Source organism: Azolla caroliniana, unplaced genomic scaffold (assembly GCF_043228905.1).
Source record: "Azolla caroliniana isolate FFs.n. ecotype wild unplaced genomic scaffold, voAzoCaro1.0.p SCAF_415, whole genome shotgun sequence".
Classification (NCBI taxonomy): Eukaryota; Viridiplantae; Streptophyta; class Polypodiopsida; order Salviniales; family Salviniaceae; genus Azolla; species Azolla caroliniana.
Genome location: NW_028230850.1, coordinates 1 through 10,723, shown reverse-complemented (window position 1 = coordinate 10,723; position 10,723 = coordinate 1). Strand labels below are relative to the sequence as shown.

The window sequence follows — 10,723 nt, the reverse complement described above, 5'->3', positions numbered from 1 at the left end:
TCTTATTTTTTGTTCTATGAAAAAAATCTCAACCTTTAGTATTAGTTTTAGAGAGTTTTAAGGCAATAGAATAACCTACACTGTGTCAGAAGAACCATTATTTCCCGCGCGGTGAGGCACGCCTCCATTGGACTAAAAAAAGACAGAAGGCATAGGCTTATGAGTTGTGAAGAGATGAAATAACTGCATGACTTGAGCTTAAAAAATATATATAGAAACATACACGAAGCATACATAGACATACAAATACATCTAAACATAAATGTGCATACCTGTACACAAAACAAGCGTGGAAATGCATATATACACGTATGCCCGTACATACATACAAAAACACTTACATGCATGTTCATACATTTCTAGGCGATTTACCTGAACCGTGTATCTCTCATAGGCTGCCATCACTTTTGTTGTATTCAGGTCACCGTTGCTCTGCGGCTTAGCCTCTCCGTTCGTACGGATATGTAATTGACTGCCTGGCTCTTCGAATTCGTCCTTAATTTTTCTCCCGAATTTCGTATCATACACTTGTTCAAATTCCTGTGATGATGATGATAATTGGTGAGCACAATAATGATGAAGATAACGATGAATGCTGATAAAAGGAGGTTCCTTTTATCCGATCTTACCTCAAAAGACCATCGAGTGAGAGCAGGAAGCTTGTTTTTCTTCTCTTGCATACTGTGTTTCAAAGAATAGTGTGAACCAACCTTTCGATCAGAGCAGAGATCTAGAGGTACAGCAAAGAAGAAGAAGAAGAAGCCAAAGGAATTTACTCTTCTATGGCATCACTTTAATGAGGTGAAGCCTAAATTCTGAGACACAGACACACGGAAGCTGTCAGGAACTGAAATCTGATGCAGAGGCTATGGTGGGGTCATGACACAACTAAACGCAAATCCGGTGGATGTGGAAGCCAAAGTTCTGAAAATACAGAGTCTGCGATGGGGGGAAGTCGATGGTGCGGATGCAGAGAGGCTATGGGATGGATCTCTGCAGCCTCCTCTTCGCCCTCCAATGGTGAGCACGAAGGAATTGGTGCTGCAGAAGGTCGCTCTGAAACCCTAATTCTGGGAAGGAGGCAGAGAGAGAGAGAGAGAGAGAGAGAGAGAGAGAGAGCTGTTTCTTCCTTCTTGCCAACTGTTAATAATAATAATAGGCATCAAATATCTGCATAATTAACTAATTACTTAATTCTTCCATTGCCTTTTTCTTAATTAGCTAATTAGTAATTAGTTAGCCAAGTTGGTTAATTAATTGACCGATCAACAGACCGATTAACGGCTAATTAATGGCTAATCACTCGTGTCCGCCCATAGAGCTCCCCTCCCCCCCCCCCACCAACTAATTGACATTTAGTCTCAACACTGGTTTCACCAATGGATTGATGATATTCCTTATGTATGTATGTATGTATGTATGTATGTATGTATGTATGTATGTATGTATGTATGTATGTATGTATGTATGTATGTATGTATGTATGTATGTATGTATGTATGTATGTACGTATGTGTGTACGTATATACATGTATGTTTGTATGTTATGTTATGTTATGTTATGTTATGTTATGTTATGTTTGTATGTATGTATGTATGTATGTTTGTATGTATGTATGTATGTATGTATGTATGTATGTATGTATGTATGTATGTATGTATGTATGTATGTATGTTATGTATGTTATGTAATGTATGTATATTGACATGTCATGGCATATTCATCCATCGTCTGACATTAACGCTTGCATTGTCAATGATCCGGTCCGCATGTGCTTCTACGTATTCTCTTCGCCTGCCTTCTCTCAGAAATTTTAGTCTTGTTCCCACTCCATTCATGGTCGCAAACATTAATTTAAGTTGCATTTGTTAAGATATTGTAGGGTCAATTTTCTTTTATTAGTCGTCGGAAATTTTAGTCTTGTTCCTACTCCATTCATGGTCGCAAACATTGGTTTAAGTTGCATTTGTTAAGATATTGTAGGGTCAATTTTCTTTTATTAGTCGTCGGAAATTTTAGTCTTGTTCCTACTCCATTCATGGCCGCAAACATTAGTTTAAGTTGCATTTGTTAAGATATTGTAGGGTCAATTTTCTTTTATTAGTCGTCGGAATTTTTAGTCTTGTTCCTACTCCATTCGTGGCCGCAAACATTAGTTTAAGTTGCATTTATTAAGATATTGTAGGGTCAATTTTCTTTTATTAGTCGTCCATGAGGACTCCCAATTCGACCCGTGAGACTAAAGTTGGTCCCAAGTTACCAATCTTTTAAGAGACGGAGATGTCTGCTAGATGCCGAAATCGGCTTTATGCAAAACTTTAGGTTTTTTCGAAGCTCCATGATTGTTATACTAATGCTTGTGGTTGACTCCACGTAGCATACTTCCTTCTTGATGTGGTTGAAAGGTGGGGCACTTACGAGAGAGAGAGAGAGAGAGAGAGAGAGAGAGAGACACACACACACACACACACACACACAACCATCAAACCAACAACTAGAGACATACAGATGGTTTGGAATTCGAATTTTGTTTTTGATCTTATTAAGCTTAGAAGACCTTATTTTTAGATGCAATTGATGACAAGTGACAAACAAAGAATCGGCTTCTCGGTTTTCTTTATCAATGGATAAGATTGCTCCCATTAATCGTAATTATAACAATCTTTCCAATAGTCTCTGCCTGTTTTCAAGAGATAATAGATAATAGAATAGGTTTTTTTATCAACCACATGGAGGCCAAATTTGACCCTTGAGACAGAATAAACAAATCATCGTGGACATGAACCACCTTTTCTCTATTTCTTTTTTCTTTTTCAAGAGAGAGAGAGAGAGAGAGAGAGCGAGATTTCTTTTTTTTTTTCCAAAAAGAGAGAGAGAGAGAGAGATTTCAAGTTCTAAAGCCTACTAGATGCCACAATTTTCCTGCAAAACAACTCATGATTACATGCACGGGATGAACATGTCTTCCATACATTAAACAAAGCTAAAAGCTCTAGGTTTCCGCAAGCTCCATTATCATTATATGAAATTTGAATGCATATGGTGGAGTCCACGTAGAGAATACCATACTTCTTCTTGATGCGGTTGAAAGTTGAGCATTTATATACAAAATGTTCCTCACATTGGATCAATCATTCACATCATTTGCAAAATCTTTCAGTTGTAGGTATGTGAAATGCTCATCATGCCTCGATCTCTAGTTGGGGGAAGGAAACTCTTAGTTGGCCTATTGTTTATTGCATGTTATGGGGCAAGTAGACACCCATGTACCTCAATCTTTGTATGGATTGATTCTCTAAAAAGTTCATTATCTTTATAGTAGTATAGATCTACAACATATATTGCGGCAATCCATTGCTCATTCTCTCATTTGAGAGAGAGATTTTAAAGATCCACAAAAGACTGATTTTGATCCGCGAGACATGACCTAGCCCACATCAACACTAGAGAGTTGGATTCAATTTTTTATCTTATCCATCTTAGAAAACCTTCTTTCACATGCAATTGGCGATAGTGGCAAAAAAAGAACCATCTTCCCAATTCTCTTTATTGATGGAAAAGATTGCTTCCATTAATCATGATTCATGATCATACCAATCTTTCTAAGGCACAATCCTATTTCCATCTCTAAAACAAATTCTCATCTAGTGCGATCACATCATGTAGAAATGCAATCAATGTAGCAAATATGGAAGCTTTGTAATGATGGGCCATGGTCTGAAAAAAGGTAGTTTGGGCCATCCAATTGCTTGTTGGAAGTAGCATTTAATCATCACAAGCTTCATTTGTCTTTCTCATTAAAGAGAAACTCGCAAAATCCCTACATGCAAATTGTTGGGGAAGGATGGAAAACAATGGTTCAAGAGTCGCTTCTTAGTGATTGCAAGTTGTACCAACATTGATGATATGAGAAGGTAAAATAAAAGATCGAAATGTAATGTTCACAGACTAGACAAGAAACAAAAATTACTTCAGAGTTTTTAGAGTGTTTACATTGAGGCAAGCTATTTTAAATCTTCACATTATACATATAAAACAAGTTTCAAATCTTTAATATTAAATAAAAAATTAATGTAGCTTTGCATCGTAGTCGTGGGATCCGTTTAGGAGTCATGACGTAGTAGTGCTTTTGGTATTGTACATTGCACATACTTTTGTTCTTCATCTCTAAATTAGCCCCGCATCATCTTTTAATAGGAACATGGCCCACTTTAAGACACTCATTTTACACATGTCGCACAATGGATTTATTATTAGGCCTCCTTGTATAGCTACACGTCTATCTCATTGCATTTCATAGTGTGATAGCGCATATCAAAACCTCTTCACACTCGTTAGAAATCGAGATAGGGAAGTATACATGCAAATCTAAGTAAGAATGAATTTATCAATTACGTCATCGAGGATGGAATCCGAAATACACTATGTTTACATTGTGGTGTTTTTCATAGAATAAGAGGAGGATATCATTGCTTCATCAAAGAAGGCTTCAACCAATTACGTAATATCATGGAGTACAAAGAACAACAATGCTTAGAACTCTTCTTGCTAGAAAACTCAAGAGATATAGAGAGAAGTTTTTGAAGGATGATCATACAATCAAAAAGACCAATTGCAAAAAAAATCTTGCGAGAAAACTCAAGAGATATAAAGATAAGTTTTTGAAGGACAATCATATAATCATAAAGACTCATCAATAAAGAAGTAATTGCAACTTTGTTGAGCTCTATCTCTCCTTCACATTGTGGCTAGGTGCTTGACATTATGAAATGTTTAAGAAGATGGAGGGTAAAAGATCTATTGCAGCCCAACATACAAAGTAATTCATGAGAAGTATGATGGCCTATTAGATGGGCATGATAATTAAGTCTCTATTCAAATCCCTACCAAGATTGGTGAGTGCATATGTAAGCCCATTATTTTGACGTAGAAAGTTTTACTACATAGTAGTAATCCCCTTTCGAGAAAGAGTCACATACAAGACAATAAGTTTATTTAGTATCATAGGTCAAAATTCGCCTCCTCGTAGATGGTAAAAAATATAATCTATTCTATTCTTGAGTTAATCAAGGAATACACAAAGCGAGGTCTCAACCAAGACACTAATGTGAACGAGACAATAGATGTGTCATACTCATAAGTCATGATGAATTGGATCATGACCATAGACTTTGTTATTGGGCAAAAGACCATGACATGTGGAAGTGAAGGTGTTTCCCTCACTTTAGAGATCTCTCCACCTTGGAGGGTCCATGTTAGAGATTTTTTTAGTGCAAGAGTTTCAAAAACTGTATGTTCAAAATTTGAAGTTCTTCGATATATAGTTTCTTTGTACCCTATGTATAGCTATATTTATTAATGGTTTGTCATCCTCAATGTTGATGGGTGGGGGGTGAAGCCAAGGATGGCTCCACCCCCCCTCCCAAGGGGTTAGGTGTGAGGGAGAGAGAGAGAGAGAGGGAAAGACAAATAAGAAATGACACCAAATGAGAGGGGGGGAAATCTATATTACATTATGCCCCATGGGTGGGGTTTATATATATAGTACATGAGGTAACAGTTACAAAAGAATGAGACAAGTTGGCAGTTACATTACTTACCCACTCTCTCACCTTTGTACACATGCACACAAATGTGCATGTGTTCATACACATACTCATCCTCACACGCCCATATGCATTACACATACATAACAACCACTTTATAGTGTTCCATCCTTATGTCTCCCCGTACACTCCTATGGGTAACACTCAATAAATGAGAAACATTTTAAGATGTAATCTCTTGTTTGGTTGTACATGACATGTAATAATCTCTTGTCATAGGAATCAAATGGAAAACTGTTTTACATGTCATGCGACATTTGTAAAAGCCTTGGACCAATGAATGACCATCAAATCCTAACATTTGTTCACAATTCCTTTCTCCTATCTTGTCTTGCCGTGTTTTACATCCATCTCTAATATGCCCTATCTCATATGGTCTTGTTAAATTATTCTTGATGAGTGATCAAATGGTTTTTAGAGCTCACACATTACCTTTGCTCATGAAGGTCAACTAACAGTAACAAACATGTCACCTTTAATCATACCATATTGTTTTGGAACACCATAGATGGGCAACAATGGTTGTCATGCATCTCCCCTTATTTGCTAGATTGAATCATCAAAAAGAAAATGAGAGAATGCTATAATGTTAAACAATATTAATTGAATTAAATATTGACTCGAGACACATTAGTGCTCTAACTGTGTTTTGACTCGTGATCGATCCAAAGAAACCAACACAATGGGGATAAGCACCTAAAACTAGTCCGTGTTCAAGCATAAATGATCAACTTCCCCCTCCTTTTTTTGAGTAAAACTAGAAGCTCGATCCTTCTTCCTATAGTTATTCTCTCGAGCCGCTTTTTTGCAATCTAAGAATTTCTAATATGAGGGATGATTATCAACCCTCTCTTGGCTTAGATTTCTCCTACTCATTGTTCAAATCCTAATTATTCATTGTTTGGTTGTGGCACATTCCAATTCTCGACACTCCTCGCCCCGCACAGTCAAAAGATTGTGGATTGGTGATAGATTCCCAATCATGTGAAATCGATCAATATCACTCTCAGGCTAGCTGCTACATAAAAATAGATTGTTTTGTTGAATGATTCTTTCAGAAGGGATGAAGATGCTAAGCTCCGCAAGGTGGTGTGATTATAATTACATTATGAAGAATAAAAGGAAACTTATTCAATGGTAACTATTAATAGTTTCTGGTCCTAGTTTTTTGGAGTCGGTTTTTCCAACAAATGTTGGTGACACTTTTTCAAGTTATTTGTGCAAGGATTGGATTATGGATGAGTGGTATTGGGGCAGTTAGTTTTGCTTTGAATTTACATGCGTATGATTTTGTATTGCGTATTGAAAATGTGTGCCAAGTGGTGATCGCATATCACATGCAACATTACATAAATGAGGTTATGGGTTGAAGCCTCACACGTGACAAATGCAATATTATTTGACTTTGTTTTTATATCATGATACAATTGTTTCACGAAACCCATCCCCAATGAACTTTGACTTTGTTTTTATATCATGATACAATTGCTTCACGATACCCATCCCCAATGAACTGGCAATTCACTCATCTTGATATTCACATCAATTCTCAAAACTAAACTCCTAGAACACATTTAATACATACTCATAATATTCAACCACACCTCTACTTCGTAAGTCTTTACTACTTTATTCTTATTGGTAATCACTATAGTAGCGCCACTAGTTGATGGTGCACACACTTCTCCTCTACTTCATCTCCTAATCTAGGGGTTTTTACTTCTCTAGCCCATCACAACCCCTTCTTGTAGAAGCTTGTTCTAGAAATCTAGAGAACATCTTTAGATTTTGCATTGGATAATCGCGAAGGTGCTCTTTATTTTGCTCGATTTACAAATCCTAGTTTTCTTTTTAAAATTATACATTGGATAGTTGCAAAGGTGCTCTTTATTTCGCACATAGTTCAGGCAAATAGTAAGGAATTAAAATGACCTTCTTTCGTCTTGGTTTCTAATCTGTGTGAACGTTGATTAATCGTCTATCACCGTTGTCTCCATTCTTGCTATAGTGATGCATGGCTGACTAGCAATCGGCAACGGTTTGGTTTGAACCGAACCGAACCGCGAAACCGCGGTTTAACGGCTTAACGATTTCACCGGTTCGGTTCAAGTTTAGGTTTTTTTTAACGGTTCGGTTCGGTTTCGGTTTGGTTTCAGCAGTAAAAAACCGAGCTTTAAACGGATTAACGGTTTTTATTTTTAAAATTTAAAAATTTAAAAAAAAAAATTAAAAAAAAGTAAAAAAAAATTCTAAAAAATTTTAAAAATTGTTTTTAAACAATCTTTTCATTTTTACTCTTATTCTCACATTTTAGGAACATCTTAAAAATTTTAAAAATTCTAAATAATGAAATATTATAAATTTAAAAAAAATAAAAAATAAAAAATTGACCTATGTGGAAAACCGAAACCAAACCATGAAACTGCGGTTTTTACGGTTTAAAGGTTTAATGGTTTGAAAAATGTTTAATGGTTCGGTTTAGACCCTCTCAAATTGAACCGAACCATTGCCAATTGTTATGGTTGACCTAGAATGAATTGGTAGAAAGACTCTTGGACAAAGAAATTCTTATTTCCAAAAACATCCCTTGTAGTTACTTTAATGTTGGGGCTTGCGTCATACGAATTTTCTATTGCTTCTATTGTTGTTCGGACTTTCCATTAATGGTTTTTCTCGATAGGCCACTTCCCACGATTGTCGAAGTTCCCACAATAATTTTACGTTCTACCTTACTAATAAGGAATCTAGTTTCTAAAATCTTTTTGATATTGATTATAGTCTATATGTCCGAAGCTAGCATTTACTACAATTGTCACAAGTAGATAATATGCACAAGAGACTATAAGATAATCAAATGGATGAGTTGATTAATTGCAAGACTTTGTAACTGGTGTTATTCACCCATATCTCTACAAGTGGAGTTGATTGTAATCTAGGTGAACACACATATTTATACAAGTTCTAAGATTGAATATCTCTAGAATATACCCAAGAAATATCTATAGAATATACCCGTCTAGAATATACTATATGCTAGACTATACAATATTAAACCATATACAACTTTATATGTAACTTAAGGGTTTCCATATGGTTTATTTAATACTATGTATTGGGTGTGTTATAGGTCAAAGGTTTGAGTCTAGAATGTGACATTATCCCCCCTCTTACACCACCTTCCCAAACCGGTCGCCAATTTGTGGGGATACTGGTGATGAAAATCTTGGACCACCTTTGGGGCATTTTGTAAATTCTATATTGGCTCCCACGTGGCATTAGACATGGGGCAACCCTTCCACAAGACGAGGTATTGCAAGTGTTGACGATGCAAATGCAAGTCAAGTATTTGGTCAACATCGTATTCCTCCCATATCGTCAACTACACAAGTGGTGGTGGTGAGGCTTGGCGTTATGGGAGTTGTGAAGCATAATGGGGTTCGAGGAGGAGACATGAAAACCATCATGAATCTAGAACTGGGATGGACTAAAGACTAGAATATTTCTATAATATACTAAAGGCTAGAATATTTTGAATGTACTATATGCTAGACTATACAATATTAAACCAATGTATACTAAGATTACATGTAACTTAAGCGTTTCCATATGATTTATTTAATACTATGTGTTGGGTGTGTTATATGTCAAAGGTTCGAGTCTAGAATGTGACAACAAGTGCTTCTTTCTTTGACTTTTCTTCTAAAACACTTTCTTCGTTTCTCTTCTTTATGTTTTTGGTCTTTGAGAAGGACCAACTTCATCTGTTCTTTTGCAACTCTTCTCTTCTACTTGAACTTCATGGTCGTTTACCTCAACAACTTTTGCGAATGCAGTTAGTTTGCGATTCCATCTAGTACTAGTTTGAATCTCTTCGCCACCCTTCTTTAAGTCCTCTAGTTGAACCGTTCGTTCACTTGTAGTGTTCATCCCCTTATTCTAGAAGCCTGTACCAATATGAGGATCACCTACCTTCAACCCATACATCCTCTTGGTTTTAGAGTCCTATTTTAACTTCTTCCTTTTACCTTTTCCGAAGTTAATTTAGAGAGGCTATTGAGTTTTTGACAAATGAATCTTCCCATCTTAATTGAAAATCTGATTTCCATCCAAAACTTCTCAATGACTTATAGATTCCCTCTTCTGATGTTCGGTGCTATCGCACCATATGCATTACAAGTGAAGTTTTCTTTTTGTTCTTCCTTACGCTTTTGTTGACTTGAGCTTTCAACTTTCTCTAACTTGGTGAACCTCAACTACATATCCTTCATATTTTTGATTAGTTCATTAAGTAGTGATTCTAGTTCTTTTCCCTTAAATTTCTCTTCTTGCTCAAGCAATTGATTTTTTTGTTGGACGATCCCTCACAATAATATTCTTCGAGCTTTCAACATTGTTATCCATTTCCAATGCCCTTCTTTGAAGTATATGACAAGCCGCTAAGACTCCAACTTGTTTGATAGCAGTCTACTTGTGCTGGTTCAATCTTTCAAAAGGATCAATCCTTTACTTGAACCTCGAGCACTCTATTGAATTGGTGGTTTCACTTAACAATCGAAAACGGAACCGTGAAACTGCAACTTAATGGATTCAACAGTTCGATTTAGGTTTAAGTTTTAAACAATGGTTCGGTTCGATTTCAATAGTTAGAAACGATGGTTTAAATGGGTTTTTATTTAAAATATTTTCAAATTTTGTTTTTAAACAATCTTTTTAGACCTAAGTTGAAAACCGAAACCGAACCACGAAACCGCTGTTTTAATAGTTTAACGGTTTCAAAAATGTTTAACGGATCAGTTTTAACAATTTCGTGGTTCGCTTTGGTTCAGGTTTCAAAATTTTTAAACAGTTTGGTTCCAAACCGGTGTCATGAAGATTTTCGGCTATGGTGAGAAAATCGGGTGGAATGGGCAAAGTTGGCAATGTGCACCGTGTGCACATGTACATTTAAAAATGTATATAAAATAAAAAGGTGAATATTTGTCCCACATTGTAACGTTCTTCCCTCCTTGGACTATAAAAGGAAGGAGGGGTCTCTTGTTATAGGGTCACCCATTTTGAGTTAGGAGGGTGTATTGTTAGATCTTGGGTTTGGTAGTTTTCTTATTCTTATTTTCTT

General features: G+C 36.2%; 1 long non-coding RNA gene across 1 annotated transcript; it reads right to left on the bottom strand.

The window, feature by feature from the left end:
• On the bottom strand, positions 1-891 carry LOC147848293 (uncharacterized). Its single transcript, XR_015532008.1, has 3 exons — positions 630-891; positions 373-540; positions 1-132 (listed from the first exon to the last, which is right to left on the bottom strand). It is a non-coding gene; the product is annotated as an uncharacterized LOC147848293 (long non-coding RNA).
• Between the last annotated feature and the right edge of the window lie 9,832 nt (positions 892-10,723).